The sequence below is a fragment of the Anoplophora glabripennis genome, unplaced genomic scaffold (genome assembly GCF_000390285.2).
Source record: "Anoplophora glabripennis isolate ALB-LARVAE unplaced genomic scaffold, Agla_2.0 scaffold17, whole genome shotgun sequence".
Lineage (NCBI taxonomy): Eukaryota > Metazoa > Arthropoda > Insecta > Coleoptera > Cerambycidae > Anoplophora > Anoplophora glabripennis.
In genome coordinates, this window is record NW_019416231.1 from 1,874,399 (window position 1) to 1,901,681 (window position 27,283).

The 27,283-nt window shown below is 35.5% G+C and overlaps 1 protein-coding gene across 3 annotated transcripts in view; it reads left to right on the forward strand.

Moving 5' to 3' along the window:
* The window catches only part of LOC108917853 (syntaxin-binding protein 5), a 162,985-nt gene that overhangs the window by 35,620 nt on the left and 100,082 nt on the right, over positions 1 to 27,283 (forward strand). The gene's annotated exons all lie outside the window — the stretch shown is intronic.

Sequence of the window (27,283 nt, forward strand, 5' to 3'; positions counted from 1 at the left end):
AGAAGTCGACTGATAATAACTACCGTTGAATATGCCGTGAATTTAATTAATTACGTACCGAATATTACTTCTCCGTATAATTCATACACAAATTAAGCCCCGCTCCGGCAGAATGGGTTCGCGCCATTATTAAAATATTAATACGTTGCTCCGGAAATAGCTCTTGCGTATGGCTTACTAGATTTGAGCCTATTCAATTTTGAATTTTTAATTACTGGACAAGCCGGTGATATAACCGTCCTTCCTGGAAAACTCTCATACCAGAACAACTAAATACTTGATTATGACTGATTTGTGGTGAAAATATCAACAAAAATATTGAGAACTGCTGGTGTCGAGAGGGAATGACACGTCATATCTGTTTGTTCCAGGGTTGTAACTGTGTATAGCAAATCATGTAGCACGTAAATTGTTCTCGTAATTGTGTGGGGGAGGGGTAGGCGTATTATTACTTTGTATGTTTTACTTATTTTCATATTTCTGTGTATTTTTCGGTCGCGTTGCAATGTGTCGGTTCTAAAACATATTTCTTTGTGATCGAATGCAGCATTCAGCTTCCGGTTTGTGTATCCGAGCGTTTCAACCGATCATTTTCCTTTTCTGACGTCCGAGTCGTTCGTTACTGGCGACGCTGCGGCATTAAAATTGTGTAAAAATTGATTGTTTGGTCCGTCGGGTCGGCGGATGCCTGTTCATTAAAGCGAGGGCTAAAGGTTACTGAAACAAGCGGCCCTTTGCTTGTATTTTATTTTCGCTCGTGATAACCGGATGTGTAGTCGCAATAGATTGAGTTCGTTATACCTGAGTTTGCTTGTAAGGGTTACCTCCTTAAAAACAATGTATAAATAGTCTATTTACTATAGTGGGAGCAGATAAAATACTTTGTAGTATCGTGTTGTAGTAAACTTTACTAAAAAGTCCACGGACAGTGTCAATAATATTTGCTTTTCGCGTTTATTACATAAATATAATTCTATTCTGTAATTAGGTCGACACAGTGTATTTTGCAATAAGATAATAAATCTTAATCTGAATTGGTTTAACAACCAAAGCTTCCGTGGGGTAAAGTAGATTCATTTTCCATTCGATAAATTCGAAATTATGGCGAAGTCGCCACTAGCAGAGGTTAATATTTTATTTGAAGATATCATTTCGGAAACACCTTTTTTTTTGAAAATATGCTTTCGCTTTTTGTAGCTTTTACACCGTAGATTATTTATATGTATATATTTATATGTATAAGTAGTTTTTAATGGTTTAGAATTCCGTGATATTCTAAAATTGTAGAGAAATCGTTTATTTAGGTCACTTTTTGTGTTTTTTTTTATTAAAAAAATAGTATTTATGTACATCTTCTTGTTTTGGTTCTTATAACAAGTCAGAAATATTCATAAGTTTTGAGAAAAAGGCCAGAGCAGTTCGATTTATATTTTCCCAAACATTTTTTATAACTATTTTGTTAAATTTAACAGTCAGTTGTTTTTATAAAGTTAAGAGCATTTTTCAAATAGCAGTACGGATCTAAGTTTCATAAAACCATGACTTTAATCGAAGGCAACTATAAAATTCGCCCAAGTGGTCACCCAGTAGGCTTCGCAAGTTTAATAAACACTCAGGGCTGTTTCTAAGTACCTTGGCAACACGTCCGATAGGAACACCGAGCTCCGTTACAAAGCTTACCTTTATTAGAGCCCTACAAAGCATTTTGCGGCAAGACTACACACAATGGCGATAGGAGAGGACATGTCTGTTGGAATGGCGTAACATCTGATACGTTGCTGTGGCTGCTTGTTTGAAGGAAACGTCTTTAGTAGTACTGTATGTATGTACCTAGCACAATATGGCCTGTGGCGTCGCTGTAACGGACAAAGGTTTGCGCTAGAGCCGCAAGAATAGACGTAAACGCTCGGTTTAGTATTTAATTTTAGTTGAGACATGGGTACGCTTGTCTTTTGCGCTCTATTGTTAGTTGCTTGAAGGAAGTATGAATTTACTAAAATTTGTGTTATATTATTATTCTTGTTAAATATTTCATATCATATATCATATAATCTAGATTCCTATTTTTTTTTTTTTTTAATTAAATTTACACAAACCTAATCCTGCACAAAACGTTTTTATACAAACACTGGGGCTTTCCGGACCCACCCCGGCCTTCCCTATTTAATTTTCTAACAAAACCACTTAATCACTCGGTTAATAGAAACTCTTGAATGGGGCCCACCCCAGCCATTCGTTCTATTCCCTCCCCCATATGCCTAGTTCGACGAAATCACTTACCACTCAATTGAAGCCTTAAACAAGCAAATAGATTAGGTCCGGGTCCGCCGCGTAAAGTGGACCGTACACGTTAATATTTGTGTGTAAAAACGTACAAGGTAATAGCCTTGGTGTAAGGCAAAATTAATTTTTTTACAACGCCGTGATTTAACTGAAAAAGAATAGAAATATTTTTTGGCAGAAATATTCGATGACAAATTGAAAGAACTGTTATATTTTTTAATTTATTCATTCTATTACAGTGAATTTAACAAGCTTGTAGAATTTCAGAAAACTTGTCTTTAAAATTTCCATTACTGTAAACACTCCCTTACTATTATTTGTGAACTATTTCTTATACTTATTGTGTTGTGAAATTTTTTTTTTAATACAGTTTTCCGATGAATTTGTTGAATACCGCTCTTACAAGGTGAAAAATCGCTGAATAAAACTATAAAACTCTTGAGTTTCTTCAATTTATTTTTTTCATTTTTCGAGAAACTCTTCAGACTTATTCGTCCGTGCGTGGATCGCTTTAGGCAAGCAACAATAAACGTGGTTCAGATTCCGAACAAATTATCCGCTTTTCACGTATTAGATTAAGACGGGAAATAAGAAGCGGAATGGATTGAGGGAACAATCTAGATCTAGATGTGGTCCAAGGCACGGAAAAAACATATTCTTCATTCCTATACGACTGTTCTCCTTATCGCGTTGTCAAGTCTTCAACAGTTTTAATTCTGCAAATTGGAGTGACCGCAAAAAACTGCGATTTTCGTCCGTTTTTTCACAAAAAAAAATTTCAAAAAAATATGTTTTTGGTCTCAAATTACTTGTAAAAAACTGAAATGAGAAAATTTTAAAAATCGCCCCTACTTAGGGGTTGAAAAAATGCCAAAAATGAAGAATTTGAATATTACCAATTGATATAAAAACTATTAGCATGTGAATTATCTTAATATATATATTTTTTTTGAATTTTAACAATTATTTCTGATATTCTCTGTTTTTGGGGTTGATTCCACCCCCTGAGCGCGCTTAGGGGTGGATTTTCTAATTTAACATGCTTATTTCAGTCATGAGAATAAATCTGTCTTTATATCAAGAATTATTCGATAGAAAAATTCACATGCTAATAGTTTTTATTTTAATGGTAATATTCAATTCTTCATTTTAGGCGTCTTATCAACCCCTAAATAGGGGTAGGCGGTCGCTTTATACAGAGTGTTACTTAATAAGTGCGTTCTTTGAAAAGGGCAGTAAAGGGCGTGAAAATTAGCAACTTTTATTAAGAAACCGATGGTCTAAATACTTCTGTTTTCGAAAAAAATAATTAAGAAAATGAACCATAAATGTAAGTCGACCCTGTGCATCTTGTGCACGTGCATTGTGTGTTGCAGTGTTACGCGCAACATTGGCCGAGAAGTGAGCGTATCTAACGTGTATGTGTGGGTGGGAGTGTAATGCAAATCCTCACATTGTACAAAATTCTGGGTTCCAACAACGGTTTTCTGTAAATGTGTGGTGTGGTGTTTTTGGTGACCGTAATTTGACCGTCGTTTGGAAGCATGCACGTATTTCAGAAACACCCTGTATTTATCTCTACCCATGGTATTCCCACGTAATTGTTCCATTGTTAGTCGCATTCCATTCGAGTGGTTCAACGTGGCAACAGAGCATAAATCAGTCCAAATTCGCTATTGACCGGAGCTAATGGCCAGGAAACGGTGCAACTGCACAATGCGATTCCACAGCTAATCCAGTCCGACTTGGAAGCGAATACTGGGCTCGCGGCCCGCTGAATAACTTACGCGGCAGTTTGGGTGGATAATGAATGGCCCCCGCTGTCATCGACTCTGTGGAGGAAGCTGCGTTTCATCTGTTGCACCACCGGCCGTACAGAGCCACTCCGGGGAAGCAGGGCGATTAGAACGCTAATACTGCAGTCGCGATTTGGATGGGAGGCATTTGAAGTTTAATTAGTGTAGACTTAAGGAACAGAGCACTGAATTAGTTGCACAAAATGCAACGAATAAAATGATTAGTGGATGGATTAGTCGATTAAAATATAATTAATTCGCAGTATCAACTGTTTGCTTGCAATGGGGTTTCCAGGGTGCTCTGGCGTCTCTTTAAGAGCACTGGGAGATTTGCGCTTGGTTTTTATGAACCGCATGGTCCTCGAGCTGACGTTCGAACGCTTTCGACGCTGGCTCCGCAGCGGCTGCTGATACGCGGTCCGGTTGATGTCTGATCAGTTTGATTTTTGGAAAAGCATTTCCTTGTAGGTAGGTAGGCTCCTGAAAATTATATGGGTTAATGTTAACGCTATGGTGGTATTGGGGTGAGTTTATTTTTGCTCGATTTTGGGAAAGTGTGGCGAAGACTTTCGTGCCTTCGTGCGCTGTTGGCGGCTTCTGGGCTTTGAAGAGCATGCGTCGTCATCGTTGATCTGATACGGTTGGTGACTTTTGACGGCAATATATTAATTTGAAATTGTTCATTTTTATAGTAGCTATGTGAATTGTATACAAGGATCAGATTCGGTCTGCCAATTTCAACTATGACAATTTGTTGGGGATTGCCTAAATATGTGACGTCACACTAAAAGAGTATTATTACTATAAACATTGTATTAACTGTAATTTTCCTAGTATTTAATGAATATTTAATGATACAATTTTTTTCATAATTTCCAAATACCAAAAAAAATTATTTGCCTAAGAATTCATGTAAAAAACAAATCAGTGTGGGAGTTGGAGGAAAAATTATCTTGAAACATTTTCATTAACTACGTTACGTGTTTGCTTTGCGTTGAGTATTGGATTTTTTGTATCGTTTCTATAAATATAACCTTCGAGTTAATATATTTTTTTTTCAATAGTTTGGGGCAAACAGAAAAAAAATATATAAACATCTGTTAATCGAAAAAAAAAATATTTATTTCGTGAAATATTACAGACATTTTTCAGATATGCACACGTTGGTATATTATTTATAAGTTGAAGCGGGTATTAAACAATTTACTTATAAATGAAAATATGGTAAATTCCCGGAATGAAATTCATATTTTTCTTTATTAAGGCCGTTTCATTCAAAGTACCTGTGAAACGAGCAACCACTTTAAACCGGCCACAGCGATAAAGAATATAAATTGTCTTCGCATTAAGCCAAATTACCTTCATTTTTATATAATTCTTTATAATTCTGATATTAATTACGCGCTTGGTGTAATTATTTAATTTGTTTAATGTAACGGTAAGGTAATAGGGGCAATAATGTAATACTCTTTCAGAGCTGTCTAAATTTTAATTTTTATTTGATATAACCATGAAATTCGATTCGATTGAAAATATATATTTTTTATTTTATCTAAAAAAGCTCCAATTTAGATAGAATTTTAAATTATTCCCATGTTTTCATGCAGAATTATTTTTAAATCCACTCAATCTCCGAACAATAACCACGCATTTTTTTGCGGCTCAGCTTTGGGTTAGATTTAATTCTTCTTTACACCCACAAATACCATTTGAAATCTTCCAAGGATTAATATGCGTGGGTGATTCTTCCCGAGTGAAATTTATGCAGATTATGAATAAAAAAATTAATATATCCCATTTGTCACGCTGACAAATCCAATTTCATTTCCATTTTAGGGTGTTGGAAAATTCTTCAGGGAATTTATTTTTGATACTGGCAGATTGCGATGGATATCTATGCAAAAATTGTGGGTGGTTAACCATTGGGCATGATCCGTCCCTGGCGTTCTGGGCATAATGAAGTTTCACTTACAACATCAAAAACAAGCTGTACGCATGCGTTATCGATCACCAAATTTGCATCGTGCTGAGGTTAATAGTTTAGAGACTGTAAATAAAAATAACTTTTTAGTTTTCACCTTTGAGGGTCCGTAACTTGTTAACGAAGGCCCATGAAAAAAAAAAATTACATAAAGAACTGATATTATTTTGACCTCAACTATTTATACCCGACTTTTTGGTATCAAGTACCGGGACACCCTGTATATGTATTGTCATCTCGATATCATTTTACGACCTTTTTTGCTGTTGTCGGTATTAAATAATACCAAAAAAATGTCTGTCCCTTTTTGTGTTTCAGCTTCTGAAGTATCGTTTTCATAAAATTCTTGAGGCAGAAGTGCCTCTCGCTGAAATTTATACATAATACCCTGGGAATAACCCTTCACTGTCGATAAATATGTATAAAAAAATAAAAGAAAAAACCCGACGTTGATAGATGATCTCCGGATTAGCTAAGTTGACGGGGGACGGGAGTTGTTTGGTTTTTTCGTGATCTCGGCGTCTACTCTAGATAGATATAATTTACTTCAGGATACTTTAGCAAAGTTCTAGATGGGTCAAATCATATCGGTGACCTAGAACACATACCTGGGGGATAAAATTGATGTACTAAAAAGAGCATATGCGTTTGAAACAGCAAAACGGTGTTTCAAATTAATAATAATCTAAATTTTTGAAACTTGTTGAGAACTTCTGGAATTATTCCCTACATTGTTGAGGCCGTAGATAGCGCGCCGTCCGTTCATTTGTAATAAACAGGAAAATTGCTAATTCAGTGTAAATATACCAAAAAAGGCCCATCAATGTGATTTTAACTGTACAGCATTTGTGTAAGCACTTTTAAACAAAGCTAGTCGAGCTATTAATGAGTCAGCGGTTCCAAAAATGTTTCCTCGTATTGTTGTGGTAAATCCCAACAATCCATTAAGAACAACGTTGAATTTACAGTACCTATACGAATATTAACATTTTATAGTAACATATGTTATTATTGGTGTATTAGGTATTCTATTTTAGAAAATTGAAAAACAGAGCAAACTTAAATGAACCACCCCTGTAAGCCTCTATGAGAATATCCTGACACACTGTCTTCTTTGTTGCTTCTACTATTGATTTAATAATACCCTCAAGCTTGATATTTTTCATTTTTATTACGTGGTCTATATTCATATGTGTCAATCATTCGCTGTCATATATTTTAAAGCATTATTGTATTATATAATATACATTATTTGAAGGGTGCTGGTACTTCTATGCATCGTATAAGCTTAATAAAATTATTTTCTCATTTTCAGACAGCGCTCATCTTTTTATAAGCTTAGCAAGAGACAGACTTGTCATGTTCCTCACATGGTTTATTCTACTTTACAATACATTAACTCAATATCTCATTAAACTAATACCTGGAGATTGCAATAAATTCCATAGGTATTGAAATTCAAACGGTATAGTCTTTCCGATGTCAATTGAAGAACCAAGAGGTTGGCGGTATGTACCAGGTTCGGTCGCTAACGCAGCAACTCGGCATTCAAATATTTGAAAAACTTGTTCCCGTATTCATTTAGTCATACTCTCCCAGTTGGATGAGCGCGCGGGCAAACGCTGCACAAACACAGCCGCACTGGACGACCTGGCCATAAATTCAGTTGTCGACAAACGGCCTGACAGTGCAGTGCAGCAATGCGGGATTTGGTGTGATTCAGGTCATTAAATTTTATTGCTAGGTGTTTTATACATGTTCAACTGACTTCGGAAAGATTATACGTGATGATTCATTTGTTGCTACATATCATTTCACGTCTTAAAAAAAATAGGGCAATAATCTTCTCGATTGTGGAGAAATCTCTACTTCCGGGCAATGAACAATTCTTTTCATGTTTGTCCAATAATTAATTATTATATTACCCACCTATACGAGAAATTTGGCGACATACTTTGTGCGAATGTTTCATTGATCGATCTGAACCGGGCCCGTAACATGCTCCCGGAGGCCCCTTCATAATTCACTTTTGTTCTAAAGCCTTTGGGTATCACGGGAAACTTCCCAATTAGACGGATAATTTCTTTAAGCGCCTCTAAAGGCGGAAGCAGTTGTTTTATCTGTAATTTATTTAGGGGGAACAACAGGGCTCGAAATTCTTTTAGACAAGTCGCTTCCGAGCATTTTGTCACAATTAAACATTAATTCCAAGGCGCTCTATGTTTAATATTATTTTGTACGAAACCGTTTGTGTCATACAAAGTGAAAATGACAGTATGTTTTAAGATAAACTTAACGAAAAATGTTGCCAAATTCAATGGAAAATTTATAAACCTACTGAACCTACAGCCGAATCCACTGCGTTTTTCATCTCACTTTCGAATGACACCTACTGGCATCTCCCCAGGTATAGCCTGTCCGGAAGTCAGTTGAGCATGTATAAAAACGCCTAGCAATAAAATTCAATGAGTTTCATGGGCGCCCCTAAAGAAGTTTTCTGCTAACGCTAAAAAATAATAATAATTTGTATACAATGTGTAGAAAATTTCTGTTATATGTTCATTTGTCCAACAACATATTTTAATTATTTATGTCCTCAATTTTCTTTATCCAAAATGTCAAAAAGTCTCCAAAATGACATATAATAATATTAGTAAACGAAATATCCCTTTCGCAATTGTAATACGAATGATTAATAGAAGGTGCCTATACGAAATTCCGCATTGCTGCACTGCACTGCTAGGCAATTTGTCAACAACTGAAATTTATGGCCGGTCGCCCAGTGCGGCTGTGTTTGTACGCCGTTTGCCTGCGCGCGCATTCCGCAACTGAGCGACCAGACCTGTATATGGATATGGCTAAATAAATAATTATGGGAACAACCTGGTACATACCTCCAAAACACGATATATTTATTTGATCTAGTTTTCCAATGCGCGGAACAAAGCTGTATCCCAGCTTCATCATACGTTTCGTGTAGGATGATATTTCCTAGTCGAACGTAAAAATAATACCTGAAATTACGTCTCTCGGCACCGAAAAAAAAAGACCGCAACGAAGCCCGTGAAACTCGGCGAGAAAATTGGAACGGGGTATCCTCCTCGTATATCCATAAGTTTTCCCGCGGGTAACGCCGTTTTGCGGAAACGGAATTGCAGCCGGCGGACAAAAATTCTATTAAGGAAAGTTCGCGTCTGTTATCATTTGGGGAAGTTGAGGGATTGCTTTAAGGTGGCTTATATTCCGTACACGTTAGGGAGATCCGAGCGGGCGTACTGAGTAAATTGTTTTTTCCAAAAAAAAAAAAAAACAAAACTACAAGTGAAACGATTTGAAATTCCAGGAAAGTACATTTTAATGGTCAAATAATCATGTTCAAGGGTAGTAAGGAACGTGAAAGACATAATCCAGAATTATTACGCGAAATTTAGGCCGACCCTGCGTCACCCCATTTAATCTACTGATCAACTGTTTAGAATAGGATAATGATAGGAAATAATTAGTGGGAGTGCCTTGAAAGACTTGTCAGTCCTCATCAGTCAATGCATTATCATATTCCCTTCCTTGAACAGCTACAATGAAAGCATTAGATACCGTCTTGCGGTTGTCTTATATAACTTATCGTCTAAGTCTAATACATCAGAAACAGTAGATCTGAAATTAATATCGACGCTTTTCCAAACATCTGCGTTTTGTATTTTGCGGCGCCAGAGAATACTGCTTTTGTGTTTCTCTGAATGATGCCACCCTGCCGGGCGGGGCCCAATTTGTTGTAGCTGAAATGGGACCCTTTTTATCGACTTGCAATTTAGGCTCTAGCGAGAAAGGGGAAGTTTTTAGAACTTGACACATTTAACGATGAGATATATTGAAGACCCAGATCGTATCATTATAAGCAATGTAGAAGTCATGATCTTGCTTATTTATTTGTAGAGATTTTATATCCAGATATTTTGGTTTTATATTCGTTACCTTCATACATTATTCTCAACCCCTAGTTAAAATATTTCGATATTGAGATGAGAAAAACCTATATAAAAACAATTAATGTACTTTTTATTAACTCAAGTTCAATATAGTCGTGTTTATTTAAAACAACGTGACACCAGCATTAAATAATAGTTTTTTAAAGCAACTTCTACGTCTTTCGTTCTTCCATTGTTCCAGGACCTTTTTATATACTCAGGCTTGCTACGATAAACGAGAATTACCTTAAAAAAAGTCGTTTTATGAGGTCGCCTTTATTCTGATGAGGCCCTAATGTTTATTATACCCCGACGAGGCTTTCCTGTAAAGAAAATAGAAGAACCGCAACTCTAGCGTGCTTACATAACCTCAAAAAGTTGCTCGCCAACTTCGACCAGGAGGCCGTAGATTGACTTGAGACATAATTCGAGGTAAAGCAGCGGTTGCTTTGTACCTTGCGGTTTATTTTCTTGCCGCAACTTCTGAAGTTTCCCGGTGCTATGTATTCACAAATTTTCGCAAGCCCCGACAGTCTTTGCAGCGGTTTTTGCCCTCTTAACTTTGTAGAAGTTATTAATAATTTATTTTCGGCTTGTGAATAGGACTCGGGAAAACTGAAAGGCAGAGCTATGTTTTTCAGTACGTTAGTCTTTTTTTTGCTGTAACTGTCGCTTTTTTAATACTGTCGGAAATCAGCTGGTTCTTGTTTTTAGGAATTTTCTGGTTTATTTTAGTTTTTTTATTTCTATTATTTCTACATTTTTCTTATTGACATTATTTGTATTCTTTGTGTCATTAGTTTTTTCACAGTTTACTACGATATTTAATCTCTCTGATATCAAATTTGGAATGGCAAAAAGGTTAACCAAAAAACTGCACATTACGAAGAAAAATAAGATTTTATCTGCTCCCACTATAGTAAATAGAATATTATTACATTGTTTTGAAAGAGGTAAGTGGATTTTTACCGTAGAAGTGGAAGTTGAAGTGAAATAAATAGAAATATTTGATGAACATTACATTTTATTAATTATTATAAATGATTATTTGTAAATAATTGTACAGTTATTACATTTAGTAACATTTATAAAATCTGGATTATTCCCCTCGCGTTTACTAATTGTCACATTTTTCTCACTTAAACTGTCAGCAACATAACTTTCCGCAATTGTATCCGATTTCCACCCACCATGTCTCTTCTTGATTGCTAATACATCAACTTCTGTATTAGCCAGTAACGTTGCCGATGTTCTTCAGATTGAATGGCCTGTATATGTTTCAGGATGTTCTAGTTTCAAAAACTGTGCAATCTTATTAGGAATCATAGAAAGGGTATTCATTCCGACTGGTTGGTTGTAACATCTACCTACCTGCTTGATAGCGCATAAAAAAGCGTGAAATTTCAGTTTTACTAAATAATACTTACCTCCTTTATGGTATACTAATTTATTACTTGTGGGTACGCTTCATCTAAAATCATATATTTTTATTTTGTCGGCTTTACCTTGGAACTGAAATTCTTTCCTAGCTGGCGGAAACTATTCCAGGATTTTCTCTGCCACGTCGACGTTAGAGGCCTTATAAATTTCCCAGAAACTTCCACTGGGAATGAAATTTTAGAATGTGCCGGGAGTTTTCTAGCAAGACTGTTTCTGCTTTATTAAGTCAAATACTTCGTCACATACTTCTTGTTGGCGACGGTTATGGTGAATTGAGTAAGCGAGCTCTATCAACACCATCACGTGTTTCTATGTGAGCATTGCAAAATTGAAGTATGGATTTTTCTTTGGCTTCAAAAACATCCCGCGGTTTTTTTAATAGAATCCGGTCTATTTTTATGCAGGTCGAAGGGCTCTCTCGATTAACAGCTAGAATGGGTTCTGCGGACCATAAACTGGGATAATTAAATCTACCTCCCTTGCTAGCACATAGTGCTCGCTAGTGGTTTAATTAAAGGGAAAAAAATCGCTCCCCGACGCCCTCGACAGTCAATTATTTCTATTAGTTCCGCGAGGCTATTAACGTTCGTCGGCTGCAATTATGGATATCGACGCCTAAGCCGGATCTATTCGATGATCGGGAGGATTTGATGGTCGGTCTCTATGGGTACTTTTGATTGGATGGAAAACGTCCACAGCTGCAGGATTAACCGACGAAAGTAGTTTAACATCCGGCAATGAAAGAGGGTGGTGGGGGCACACTATTCTTGAGTAGTAAACGATGCCAATGTTACGTATTTGCATCACAATTTCCGTACTTGCTATCCGAGTCATCTTTCTTTATCTTTCACCTGACTGCTACCGAATGAATAAAAGCTAGTTTTTTGTTTGCATAATTCCATATAGCGCTCCACTCTATCCACTATACAATTTTTTTTTGTGATAAATGTGACGTCTGCAAAATTGAAGTACCGGATTTTATTACCATTTTTATTAGCCTAGCCCACGTATAAAGGACATCCAACGTCCATTTGTCTTCCTAATATCACGAGATTTTCGTTGGCAAACTAGTGATAGCATAAATTGACGTTTCCATTTCTTATTACCATTTCTATCGGGACACTTGTATTATTTATTTCAGGATTATGGCTGTCTAGTCGCACCCTTATCAATATTTATGCAGCATCAGGTTTATAAAAATTTATACGAGACGGTCGCGTCAGAAGTTTTTTTTTTAATCCCCAGGGTTACCCCAGATGTATACGAGCGGGGGTGAAACGTCCGGTTACACCGAGAAAACGGTTTGATTTCTCATCCACTCCGTCACTATAATCGAATTCGAATTTGTAAACTTTCGATTATGTTGTTAAACGGTAATCAACTAGTATCGGTGAGATATTACTAGTGACATTTAGCGGTGATGCGCCAAAAGAAGTAAATGAAATGGAATATATTTTATTACTCAACAATTTTTAAATTAAAACTAGTATAACGATTAATCTGTTCCCAAACAACTTTGACAATTTTATTTTAAACAAACTTTTTCTTAGTGTGGTTGCGAAAGTTTCCTGTGGATCTGTACTTTAATCCTAGTTTAAGGGCGTTCGCTCGCTGTCGCTTGTAACTTATGATAACAGCTGGCGACAGCATCTAAAATTTATTGGGTTTGGATGCAGGTTGCGATAAAAAATAGTTACGGAAAAGTGTGGGGGACTTTTAATGTAGTATTACATCATGGATGAAACTCCAGTCAAATAATATAAAAGTTAAAGTAGCCTACTTAGATTTTTATGGACGAAGTGGGTCATAAAATATACCTAGTTTATTTTCTATCTCAAGCAGCTACTTGGGGGCGGTAAAAAGTTTACTTGCACTAAAAATTTTATTAGGTAATGTAACTAAGGCTCTTGATACACGAGCGTTTTTGTTTCTATACGCACGTTAAAAAGAAAATGTTAAATGTTTTTGTAGTCAGTTTAACTCGACTTGCAAAATTCATTTGACACACACTTAATACGTGGGCACCTCATAGGTCGCCCGTACATCCGGAAAGTGTTTACAGTGGTGGCCATGGTTACCATCGCGCAGTAGTGAGAGGCATAGTAGGAGTAACGCATGTTTACCATGCGGTTTGGGCACTTTGAACATGCTAAATGCTATGCCCACATACCCACGTTGGTGTAACCGCCATGGAACTCAATGAATATTGAGAGCGTCCCATAAAACTGCGATATCCGCTGCTCTTTATTCCCCCCCCCCCCGGCCGCCCCCGCGATTCCAGTCAGCGTTTCCCAGACTTATCAGCGGGATTTTTTATTGGGAAAACGTCGGTGTATTTATCAAGCCTATTTTTTTATTGGGAAAATGTCTGCGTGCGAGGGGCCGTAAAACTGATCGGCAGCGATAAGAATCCGAGCGCAAATCGGGCAGAAATGTTATAAGCGACGCGGGGGTTGACCTACCCCAAAGCGACGACGTATGGGACGTCCTGGGGCTATTTTAGATTAGATAACAGTGATCGACAAATGAAATTTTTTTTTTAAATAACGGACAGTATCAGACGATCCTAATAAAAAGCATTGTATCACTAAATTCCACGAAAAAGCGGTACCACGTAGAGTTTTTTTTATGTGGGACACATGAGTATGATGCTTTTCACGTTCACTTCACATTAGTATACTGTTGCCTATCTTATTCATATCCGTTGGCGTTTATGGTGGTGTATTGTGGACAATTTAATTTGTTGCTTTTATTAAATAATGCGAACGCCTATGTCCCGCGGCTCAGTTCTGACAGCCTTAATAATTACAAATGTGACATTTTTTGCATGAAATGAGGACACAGTAATGTAGTCATTTTTTCAAAGCATTTCTTGCGTTTAGACTAGATACATCTGATTAAACATGTAATAATATGAACAAAAGCAGGGCGTATCTCAACTAGGCGGTGTTGCCACATTTTTCGAAATTTCCCTAAATCCGAGGAAAAGTAAATTACTGAATTTTTCATTTGTAGACCTTCATAACAGTAAATGCAATTGTGAGGTGCAATACAGTTACTCAAAAATAAGACGTAGTGAGATATTTTCATAAATAGAAATAAAAATAAAATGTGATAATACAAATGTCTGTTTTGTTGGATTGAACCCTGTGGATTAGTATCATAATAATGACCTTAAGATGTATCAACAGGCATTAAAATAGCTTTGGAGAATTCAAAATATATCAAAATTCGTCTTTAGAAAGAAATTTTCATGATCGCCATAAGATAGTACCATTTTAAATTTGTTTCCAATGGGCTTCCTACGATTGCAGTTATTTATGTGCATTACCATATTTTTCGCGTCCTTAGTACGTTCCAAAAAACACTTAAAAAGGAAACGGACGTCCTCTCCATTGTAAAGAGCCACTTTAGACTTGATGTGGGTCTTCCGGGCAGCAGGGCAAAGATTGATTGGGGCTTTTATGTAAAATTGTATCTTAGCCAAGGCCCAGCTGGCGATATGGAATATTTATATTCTTTCCGTGCCACGGACACTTCTGTGAAGGGATTTATTTGACAGTCCGGGTTATTTTTCGCATGGAATGTAGATATTATTAAAGCTGACGTAGCAGAGGTTAAACGGTGTTGATTAATTTGCAGATATACAGTCGTCAAGGTCAACTTTGTGTTCGCTTTTCATTCCAGAAAAAAATTAGGTGAAGGATCTAGGGAAACTGTTGCCTTAAACAAAATTATGAAACATCTTAAAAAAAAATCCTGACTAGATTAATTTTTAAAATTCGTATTAACTGAAATTGAGATGATATGCGACACAGACCAAATAGACTACACGTGTCAGTCGTGTCAACCCACTAGAGTAAAAAATCTTCTAGTTTTAAAAATAATTTCATTTTGGACTAAAAAAACTTTTTTATGTAAATAAAAATATAATATTTTTATATTTTTATCCACTCTTTTTGTGTCTATGCTTTTTTCAGAACCATTTTTGTAATACAAGCAAATTTACATGTTTGTTAGACATTTTTTTGTTCGTGATTTAGATTGCCTTGTTGCTTCTTTATTTTTACGTTGGAAAAATTCTGGATAGCAAAATTTACCTTAAAAATCTCGTCTTCCGGCGAACCCCCACACGTCTGCATTTGTTTTCATTCCTCCAAATGAAAGACAACAAAGACTAACTCAATTTAATTCTACCCTCACCCCATCCAGCCCGAAAATCGAGACTTCCCCCAACCGAAGAGGGCTAGCGCCGGGCTCGTATATGGAGGGGGTCCGTGCTGTTGTTTATTGAATTTTTTATGATATCGTGAAAGTTACCCGCTTCCCGTTGCCCGGCCTTTTACCACTCATGATTTACTCAACGGGCCGGTGGTTTTTCTCGCGTCTTTTTTTTAGGCCTAGAATGTAAGACGTAAACGGCATTTTTTACGGCTAACGGCGGAAGTTGATGGCGCCCATGTATATTAAATCACCCTCAAACGGTAGTTTTGAGCTGTTGTTCACTAGTTTTGCTGAGCTTTACCCTACACGTAATAATGTGTAATTAATTGTTAATGTGCTAAGCTAAGTTTCGAATCGAAAAGTTAAGGGTTTTCAAGTAGGATTAGCGTCGCCATAAAGTCGTCGAGAGACTAGTGCCTCTTGTCACCGGGAGTGATAAATTTGCAAAGCCGTCTTTCATAGAATTTAGGAATGTTTTTGAACAAGTTCACTTAGTCAGTCGGGGCCATGTGTTAGGCATCTGTTAGCGACGGTTTAGCCCATGGTGAAGGGAAAAATCGATATTTCTAATAGGGTAGTCACAGAATTATTCATACAATTGTAAATTCAGTCAATTAGATAACTATTAACATGGTATAGTTATGCCAAAGCGTCCCGATATTCAGGGATCCCGCCAGTAAGATGAGAACCGAAACTTCGGAACCCATGAAACGGGCGACATACTTAGTTTTAGAATCTCGGGTTAATTTAATAATGGATAAAGTCTTTCCAAATTTTGCTATGAATCTCGCATTCCCTGAATCTCGGTACGCCGTCGCGTGTAAAATAATCAATAATGTTTGTTCGAGTCTGTTGCGTTTTGTTTGTTTAGGAAGAGCGCTCTCCAGTAATCCTCGCAGGGCGTCAAAATTTCAACCCAGCTTTGAATTTTAGCTAGCCAGATTCCGGGGACACAACAGTGATGAAGCGCCCGAATCTGGACAGGCCAGATGTCTGGATCGCAACCGAACAACAGTCCCCGAGAATTCGCGTAGAAAACCCGAGAGGTGATCGATCGTCGACTCTCGCAGTTTTTTTAACCAGAACCAAGGTTCTACTGAGAATTTCACACAATAGGTAAAAAAAATCCGAAAAATCGAAGCAGATTTCTCCAGATTTGTTGATCGAATAACTAGTTGCATTGTGTACGATGAACTTGATGTGTCGCAATGTACCTAAAACCTGTTGGGAACAAATTCGGTTGCTTGCAAGTTGATGTCCCCGAAACTGAACCTCCTCAACTCGCATAAAACACCCCGTCCTACCTTCCGTCGCCTCCATTACCCCCCCGCAACGTCTCCCGTTGACATACGCACCGCCATAAATGCCTCGCATGCCGTAGAAAGGGAAATTCGCGGAGGAATTCCGCCCTCACGGGCGCCGGCGGGTGATTCCGAGTCCGCTAGTAATCCATTGTAATAAAGCTATCCGTCGTCCTACCACAACGGTCTCCAGCGGGCGATTCGCTATCTCCCCCAAGATGTGCCACATCCGTGCGTGGCGGCCCGTGGGGCCCGGGGACGCGATCGCGTCTCCAGTGGCGCGCTCCGTGGTTTTAACGAGCGGGTGTCGAGATTACTTATTCATTTACCGGTTTCTGGTAGGATATATGGCACTTTTACTTTCTTATTTCGTTGCTGTTACCTGTTTTTCTTTCGAAAGACAGGCTTCGGTCGCTACGCAGCAACTCGGCATTGAAATATTTGAAAAACTTGTTCCCATATTTATTTAGCCATACCCATATACAGGTCTGGTCGAACTAAACGTGGAGGTGGTAGAAATGTATACGCCCAGTTGAAGAATGCGCGCGCGGGTAAACAAACACAGCCGCACTGGGCGACCGGCCATAAATTTCAGTTGTTGACAAATTGTCTAACAGTGCAGTGCAGCAATGCGGAATTATTTTATTGTTGATTATTTTTATTTAAGAACTTTTCCAACCTAAACTAACAACCTTTCCTCATCCTTTCCTGGTAAGGATATGCTCATACCTTCCCGTTGGTTCTTGCCGAGCAATAATATATTTTGACGAAAATTTTAATGTTTTTTGATATGTCATAACCAAAATTTACTATCAATATAATAAAATTGTTTGAGGTCATAAATACTTAAAATATGTTGTTGGCCAGTTTTTCTATATCTACATTGTATACAAATTATTATTATTTTTTAGCATTAGTAGAAATTTTTTTTAGGGACGCCTATGAAACTCATTAAATTTTATTGCTAGGCGTTTTTATACATGTTCAAGTGACTTCGGAAAGACTATACAACAACTGTTCAAAATTTTGTGCACCGACGAGATATCCATCTACTTCGAGTTGCTACACACACAAGTCTTTTTTGATACTTTAAAAGCTAATGTAAACACTATCGCAACGACGATAATACTAAAATCGGATTTCTGGGTCCATGTGGGCGAATGACACTAGAGATTACAGTAGCGTAGCGATGTAAAGATTGAAAATACTACTTCTGTAAATATTTTCTCGAAAACTATAAGGATTTTACAAAAAATTTTTAAGCTATCGACTCCATTTTTCATGACGCGTCAATTTCCAAATTTTTTTGATATGAATCACCCTGTATTTATTTCTAATATTACAAACGACAGTTAAATAAATAAAAATACAATTATACCCTGTATTTACTTGTCCAACTTTTATCTTTACGTGTTTGTCAACAAAATTAGACAAATTACAGTTAACTCACATACAGTCTACAGTTTGGACAAGGATTCCTATGAAACTTTCTATAATTGAACCTATCCCGCTCCGCCACTGTACATCTTTGTATATCTAGGAGGCAAAGAAGAATGAAACGGTCGATACTAGGGCGGCTGCTCCCATGGACCACCCCTTACCCTTCATATCTTGCTGGGTTATGGGCAGGATAAAGCTCCGTATACACGAATTCTTAGACCATAAGGACTTGGGCGTCGTTCCTGTCAGTTTGAACCTATTTACGTTTTACTGATACGAATAATGTTCATAGAGTTTTCTAAATTATCAACAGGTTCTCTCAAGGGCTTTAGAAACTAATATTAGTTGTTGGAGAGAGAGAAAAATAAATACATTTTTAACGAAAGGTTTTCCTTTTTCTGAAACAACTGTGCAATTTGATGATTGGTCTGATACTAACGAACGATGGCTTGCTGAGCTAATTTGGTGCCTTTGTTAGGCTCTGTCCATACTTGAACAAAGAGATGAATGGCCGTAACAGGACGCTGTGGGAGGCGTCAGCTTTTGTATCGGACTGTGACAAATTTTTTATATAAAAGCCCCAATTACTACAACGTCTGTCATGTAATTATTGTCGTCGATTCTGCTGCAGCGTCATCGTAATTTATCGGGTTCCTTTAGAGTTTTATCATTAATTTAAGGCGTAGATAAAAAATATAAAAGTTAAACTTTTAAACTAGCAACTAGCAATTTGAGACTGATTTCATAATTCAGTGTGAAAGCAGATAGAATGAATGAAAGCAAATAGACTCGACTCCAGTTAGCGTCAGTATCTTACATTTGTTTCCAAAAAAGTAATTACTTTATTGTTGAAGCATGAAGTTGGGGTACAAGAAAAAGTAACAGATCTTTCACGTCATTGTTGTCTCCCCTTTACAGTTTTCTTCGCGACAAAAACCCAGTTGTCATCAGAATTATAAGTTGCGGAAAGTCGGTTGTGTGAATATCCGGATTTTATTTCGTATTTTTTAATGGAAGAGGGCGAATTCTTATACTTCCAGCGAAGTTCGTTCCGATTTTTAATGTAAGGATCGTTCTTAGACCTGGTTTGAAGAATTATAATCTTGAAATCGTAAAGGCGTATAATCTGTTATTCTTATATTACAGCCTCAGTAATAAAACGATTTTGTATAATGCCATTTCTCTGGCTGATTTTATGTTGTAAAGTAAGTAATAAAAAGAAAAGGAAAGCGAGATATTGGCACACAGAAGACAAGTCAGTATTTGGATTTGGATAATGCTCTTTACAGTTAAATAAAATACTTTTATCCACAATCACTTTATAATCGGTCTTTTATCCACACATATGAACCGTCTAAAGTGATACTTTATCCACTAGTGGAATAAATGCACCTATTTTATATCAGCAAATTCAACTGATTTTGCCGCTATTGTTATTATTAATTAATAAAATTCATTTGTGGTCTTAAATAATAAAATTATTTGGCATACCCGGTGTTACAATAACTGTTAAAAATTTTGTCCACCGACGTGTAAACACATTTGGGTCCGTCTTACTCAGTTTCTACGAATTAACACAAATTCTGTCTTGTTTCACCATAACACAAATACTTCACCATAATACAAATGTTTTCTTGCATCACCATAAAGTAAAACGATATCCATGAACTCCGAATTGCTATACACATAAGCTATTTTTGACACTAACTACTAAAAAACTAATATAAACATCGGATTTCAGTATTCAGAGTCGCTAAGGCCACGTGGCTCTCCAGGCGTATTACGAATACGAATGACACTAAAGACTACAGTTGTCCAGCTATGTAATGGTTGAAAGCACTACAACTTCAATAATTTTTTTCTCGGAAACTATAAGGATTTTACAAAAAAATTTTTTACAATATTGACTCCATTTCTCATGCCACATCTATTCCCAATTTTTTTGGGATAAGTTGTGAATCACCCTGTATTATAAAGGATACGTTAAAATCCCGCCATGCTTTGAACTCTATGGCACCGGTTATGTTTCATCGATTGTTGTTCTGCAAAAGTTCTGTGGAATAAAATCTATTCGATGCACACAAAAACTGATATGGTATTTATTAACTTTAGGCAATGTTTATTTATCTCCTGGTATTGCCATACTTTTGCTATATGGCGTAAACTGTATTTCACCGGAACAGAGCCAGTTTATTTGGTTTAAAAATTCGGTAAAATAACTTTAACCCTATAAATTTCATGTATCGGTAAAACCAATATCCGAAACCTTGTTCTATTTGGACCAAAAAAATATCTGATACTTTCCTTTGACGTTTCATCCCCATTTAGCGCAATATTCTTGATATTAACTAAATCCCGTCTACAAAGCCATTTCTTCGGAGTAACCCCATTTGTCCACCCTTAAGTGCCTCGGCCATAGACATAATTTCAACATTCGTAAGCTCAAAGGACAACCGAGACGAATACAAGAAAGAATAGGGTTTTCGCTAAGAAAAGCTTATTTATGAATTGCTGACATAACTGGATAAGGAAAAACGCCGTACCCGTAAAACTCGGGCCAATAAAAAGGTCTAATAAGTTTTTAAGGTGGCCACACACGTAGAGATAAGTCTGCGGGATTCTGTCGGCGTAATCGAGGTTGTGATTAATTTAATACGAAAAGCGGTCAATCTTGAAGCCTTGTTAATGACAGTATTAGCATTTAATATTCAATAAATAGGTAATAGATTTCTATTTTCGCTTAATTAGTTGCACTAACGTTTGAGTTTTCTCCGTAAGTGTGTGGTCGCCTTTAGAATCGTGTCTATGACAACTCTTCACGAAACCCTGAACTTTTCATATCTAAAGCGGTCCGTAGATCTGCAGCGAAATGGTTTCCAACAAATTTAACAATTTGACCGAGCGTGGAGCGTTAGAAACGAACGTTTGACGTACATTTAAAACTTTTATCAACGTAGGAACAAATAAATTGATAAAAATGCACCGCTTAAACTCTACTTCCAGTTTACTGGCCAATGGGGAACCATCTCTAACTCCAATAAAACTTTCCTTTGTGTTCGATTCGAGATTCGAAGTTCTATACTCTACCTGTCCCCAGAAAACCGTCTCGCTGGCTTGCCACGGTGCCAGTCGTCGCGACGCCGACGAAAATTTCCGCCCCGATAGTTCCTCCGGGTCGGTTCGACTCTTAAAGTCGAATTGATATGATGAATAGACGCGAGCCCGTGCGAGAACCGAGTAACTAGTTTTTGGTCGTTGAAAGGGTACCGGTAGGGGAGGGGGGAGATTTATTTTTGTTGTTCCGGCTATATTTCATGCTGAATGGAAGAAAGGACTTTTGAGAGTCAGGCTTTCTCTTGTAAATCGGGAGTTATTTATTGTGTTTTGTATGGGAGTTACTAGACACTGATTTTTTCGCGTTTTGACTGATAATATGTTATTTTACTAAATTCAAAATCGTTTACTAAAGTGGCACTACCACATGAAATGTCACTTTACTGTATATGTCACTGTTAATAAAAAACAGTTTGACAGAAAATTGTTTATTTAAATATTGGAAATAGGTGATTTCACTTTAAATACAGAAACTGCAGGAATAGATTAGTTGCCAAAAAATAAGTAGAGTTTGCTCTATAAACTTTTTTCCTTGTGATTGCTAAATAAATACTCTATTTTCAAAAGAAAACTTGGAAATACGGCTATTAAATATACTCTTGAAAAACAGCACAGCAATCACTACAACAGTGTATAGCTCAGTATATGACGGTTTTTAGGTCCGGATTCTTGACACATGCACCGATTGACATGAAATTTTAACAGTAAGTAGAAAATTGCTCAAGCAACAAAAGTTACATAGTGCCGATGTGTGCTTTCACCCTCCCCTTCACGGGGGTGGCAATGAAGGCACCCATTTTAATCGCAAAAATCAATAGAGGGATGAATTCTAAGCAAAAAATGCTCTACAACGTTTTTTCCACAAATTAATATTTTCCGAATTATTTGCGATTGAATATGTTGATTTTTCATCTAAAAAGTGCATGTTTTTCAACCATTTTTGATAAATAACTCGAAAACCTTGCGTTTTATCGAAAAACCCATATAAAGCATTTGAAATAACGAATCGATTCATTTTTTGTTGATTACGGTAGATGTAATAATAACCGAGGAATCACTCTCTAAAGGTGATTGTTTATTTTTCGGAAAGTAAAATCGAACCATTTACCGTAAAATAATGGCGAAAGAACTAGTTTTTCGAAGAAAATGAATATAATCTTTTTTAAAGTGCTTGGAAAGACCTTTAAAATGCATTTTGAAAAAATTTCGTAGCTCAAAAACTCGCGGAGTTATGATGAAAATAAAATGGTCATCTCAATTTTTCGGAGAAAAATCATCAATAAAATCTATGGCTGAACCATAAAAATAGAAACTAAGCGTAATCCATGTACAGTTGACTTTATTTGGGTACTAATAATAGGCTCTGCAAGTTTGACCGGTTTAGAATGCCTAAATTAAAAAAAAAGTTTGAAATAATGAAAAAAAATTTTTATTTTTAAAAAAATTTCTTTTTTTTCGAAATAACTCAAAACTAAATAAGATATGTGAAAAATGCAAGAGTTCAAAATTAAAGGTCTTTTTTTATAATATATTTCCTCTTTAAATTTTTCTGTAGAGCAAAAATTAACTGAGATATTACGTTTTTTAGTTGAGCCATTAAAACCTAAAAATCTCGAAAACGAAGAGTTCAAGATCCTTCAACTATAAAGATTGATTTGTAGTTCTTGCACTTCCCTGCAAATTGCTTTTTGGAACGATGAAAAATATTAAAAATTAAAAAAGTTATCGTGAAAAAACGAATTGTATTATTCAGTGAAAATTTTCGGATCGTGTAAATGGCTTAATTTTCGATAGTTTCCTAAGCATAATACACACTAATTACATAATTTAAGTTTGGAGTTTTAAGTAATTTCGTTGAATTTAGTAATGTATCGTTGAGTGCTTTGAAGCAGGTAAAAATTCTTCAATTCCTCATTAAGGGTTGTTTTTAAGGGTTGAAACGTTGCAATGAATCATAAGTAATATTATAAACAACGAGGAGTCTTTCATTCATTGTAAATGCTATGAAGTGAAAAAATTTTTTTGCTTTATTTTCTGCAATAAGGGTGGTTTTTAAGGGTTGAAATCTTGCTACAAATAAAAAATTATTGTTCAAAACATAAAAGAATGCTTATTCGACTGACGTAACACTTAGATCTATGGTTTTTACGTTTTTTTGCAAGAAGGGGTAGTTTTCACCCCCTATAAACAATAAGCACACATTATGGATATGTAACTTTTGTAAAGGAGGGTGAAATGAACCAATTTTCATGAAAATCTCTGCGTGTGTCAAGAATTCGGAGGTAATACCCTATTTTTACCGTTGTATTCTGGACTAGTATTACAAATTAACTTGCGAATACAATCCGGCTGCATAACAAACCTACAAACTAGTAAATAGTGTTACAGAATTTTTTTTAAGTACTCGCCACGATAAAATGCGTGTATTTCATCAGTACCAAAACAGTTTTAAACAGATTTTTAATTAGTTTTTTTCGCTATGACCTTAAACTTCGTATACAAGTTCGTGACATCAGTTGACTCAGTTTTTGCTCCTTTTTCACCCCCTTTAAATTTTTGACATAAGTTCAGTAACACCCTGTATTTGGTGTAATAATTTTATTACAGATCGCTATGGAAAAGTTACTTTTTTTTCTCGCAGGACAAAATTCCCGTATGAAAAACGTTTGTTGCGGAATCAACTCTATATCTGAATAAAACATATTTAATTTTCCAATTCCAGAACCAATTAAAAATAATCCCCTTATGACAGAAACGCGAATATTAATTAAAAAATTACCATTTAAATGTTTCTTCGGTTCTGTACTTGTTTGTACCAAAAAAAGGCTAATTACCACACTCAACAGTTTCTTTTTGAGATAAAATCCGTTAACGAAGAAATTGCGACGGCGACTTAATAACTTTTTTAATTAAGAAGGGGCGCAAAAAAACAGCTTTGAATAAAAACAAATAAGAACCGTCGCCAGGCTGTGGCGCATTTTCATGAATACAACGTTGGCGTTTTGTTTTATGGAAAATGTGATTACACGAATCACACAATTTGACATGGAGCGTAGGCGTCTTTTGACTCTAACTCTAACGATAAATCGTAGGTAATAAAAGGTCGGCAGTTCAAGCCTGACAGGTAAAAATGGTTTCAGATCCCGTGTGTGACCTTAAAGTTTGTATTTGCCTTTTTATTTGTTTAAAGACACTCAATTGCCCTGACGAAACTGAAATATAGCGTTAGCTTCCCGTCCCAATGGTGTAAATAAAGTGGGTTATTTATGTTTTATTATTTTTTTATGTAATTGTGTGCTTTTGTTATATTGGAAATACATTTTTTTAAATAAATAACCCTAGGGTTAAACTACATTCATAAAATCAACCCCATAACTAATCCTTTTGGTTTAAGCAGTTATTTAATTATTTTTATCAGTTTCTCAAAAATAATTACGAGTATATATTTAATCGAATCAAGCGCTTGCACTGTACAGGGTGTCTTAAACTCGATAGTATGGGCCAAGTGAGAATACAAAAAATTTAAATAAAATATGGGACATGTGATGTTAAATGGTCAATCGAAAGTATTATCTTTGGGATTTGACAGAAACGACTAATGACGTCATCAATTATATTTTTTCCAGAAACATACCCATTTTTCCTGTTAAAAAGCTCTCTTTTTTCTAATAAACTTTTATTGGAGAAATTTTTCTATTGTACTTCTCGTTTCAAAGTTATAAGCAATATCGTTCTCTAAAGAGTCTCAAAAGAAATGCCACCTAAAAATCACGTTAGCGGTGGAAGGATCAATAGTCGTTGCAAAATAATTGAATGTTCGTTGTTTAAAGTGTATAAATGTCATTAAGAACAAAGAAAAGGATTAAACTAGATAATTCTTTAATACATTTAAAACAAAAGGTGATGATAACACTAACTAAACCTAAAAAATGAAGCAAACGCTTTCATACTACGTACATATATTACAATCTATTCTTTATATAACCTCCTCTCACTTCAAGACACATATCCAATCTTCACACACATAAAAAGGTATCTTTAATAATAAACTACAAATTTCTTTAAAAGCAATTGTTTCTTATGAAGAAATATTTATTTAATTTGATCATATATCTTTCAGTATTACTCATGTATTTGGAACAATTCTATTTTATGTTTAGAAAATGTATTAGAATCAAAGATACATCCTAAATTTAAACATATAATATAATGTATTAAAACATAGTAAATTATAATGTAAAACAAATCAATTTCTTTAAAACAATCATGTTTTAAGATTGCATCTACATTTTGGTTATTTTAATTTAAATTATTTAAAACAAATAAATCATAAATCCAAATTAAAATACTTATTTTATCAAAGGAATAATAGTATTTATTGACATAAAACTATCATATTTTCAGAAAAACTGCATTTAAAGATGTGTTATAGTTAATTTTAGTACATTGTTTTAATTCAAAACTATCATATTTTTAAAACTACGACGAAAAGCGTGGAATAACCTTCAGCGACAGCCAAAGGCATTTAGACTTTTAACTTCTACCACATGCAGTTACTCGTCTCGTATGTGTTTTATAACTTGCAGTGTAGTGTGAGTGTGTATGGTGTATGGTCTGTGGAGTACAGCACAGGAGAGTAAAACGTAGTCTTAGACAAGAACAAGACTATTTAGAACATTTAACAGCTTCTGATTATGGTATTAAGGAAAATTGCATTGTCATTGAACTGGATGACTTTCACAAATGTAAAAATATTAGTTGTGATTTAATGCACCTTTTCGAAGGAATTCATCGTTATGAAATGGCGAAAATTATTAACAATTTATTAACTAATAACTATTTTACATTAAGCTACATTACTAAATGCTCGAATTAAGTATTACTCTTATATGTATAAATAAAAATATTCCTCCAAACATTAAGTATGAACAAATTAGAAACGGTTATATTACTGTCATCTTCATGCTTTCCTTAGTTTTAAATTTTCGTTTAATTATTAGAAATTTAGTTCCAGAAAATGATAAAACATGGATACTATACTTAATTTTATTAGAAATAACCGAAATGTTATTTTTATCTATCTTTAATGATGAATCCAAAGATTTTTCAAAAAGTCTTATTGAAGACCATCACCTAATGTGTTTAAAACTATTTAAAGAAAATTTAAAGCCTAAATTAAATTTTTTGCTTCACTACCCAAATATAATAAAGAAAATTGGACCTGTAATACATGTTAGCTCCATTAGATACGAAGTAAAACATAAAAATTTAAAATATTTAGCTACCCTTATTACATGTAGAAAAGATGTACATTTTTCACTTTGTATGCGGACGCAGCTTAAATTATCGTATAGAATTTTATCACAAAAAAATACTAATAGACACGTTTGAACATGAATCAATTCAAAATTTAATAAAAGGAGACGTTATCCTTCCATCTAATTCAGAAATTTCATCTTCAAGTTTTTGCGTGCCATGGTTAAAAATTAATGGTATTTTTTACAAAATCAAGTCTTGTGTTTTATTAGGTATCCTAATCCTTCTTCGGTATAATATATAAACATCATTATTAATGAATACAACAATACAATAATTTGTTTTCATTTCTATTTATTAATTACCTTTAATTATGATTTGCATTATAGTGCTTATTCTGTGAAGATCTCTGAAAATTTTGTAACGGTATAGACATTAAAACTTTAGGAACAGTTAAACCTACCGTATTTCACACCGTCTCGG